The sequence below is a fragment of the Thamnophis elegans genome, chromosome 2 (genome assembly GCF_009769535.1).
Source record: "Thamnophis elegans isolate rThaEle1 chromosome 2, rThaEle1.pri, whole genome shotgun sequence".
NCBI lineage: Eukaryota > Metazoa > Chordata > Lepidosauria > Squamata > Colubridae > Thamnophis > Thamnophis elegans.
The window spans coordinates 150361263-150361741 of NC_045542.1; positions in this window are offsets into that span (position 1 = coordinate 150361263).

The following is a 479-nucleotide window of genomic DNA, read 5'->3' on the forward strand; positions in this document are numbered from 1 at the left end:
AGACCAAAGCCCATTTTTAACCTTCATAAGCCTTGCTGTCTCATTAATTAAAAGTGGGCAATGATGCCCAATTATGGTCAGTTCCCCAAAAATCTACTTGGTCCTTTAGAGACAGAAACATCTGGATTTGAGGTGGGTAAATATGGATGCATGCCAAACTAAATAAAAGACCAGCTATTATGGATCCTATAGAAACCAAAAAAGGGTTGGAAGTGAAAGCGACTTTTAGAAGCAGCTTTTCCTTTGATAAAATATTTTTAAAAAATCATTGGAAAAAATCTTTTTTAAAACCCTGATTAGAAAAACCTCACCAAGAAGCTTTGTATCCCTGAGTGTTAAAAGATGGTCAAAAGCCTAAGCTTTGAGCCCTTCCTTTCCTAAAGGAAAACAAATCTAAGAAATAAGAAAGAAAATGGCTGGAGGACCTCCCTGAGATTAAAAAAAAATTTAAGACGCCGAGATTTTGCTAGACAGGCTGC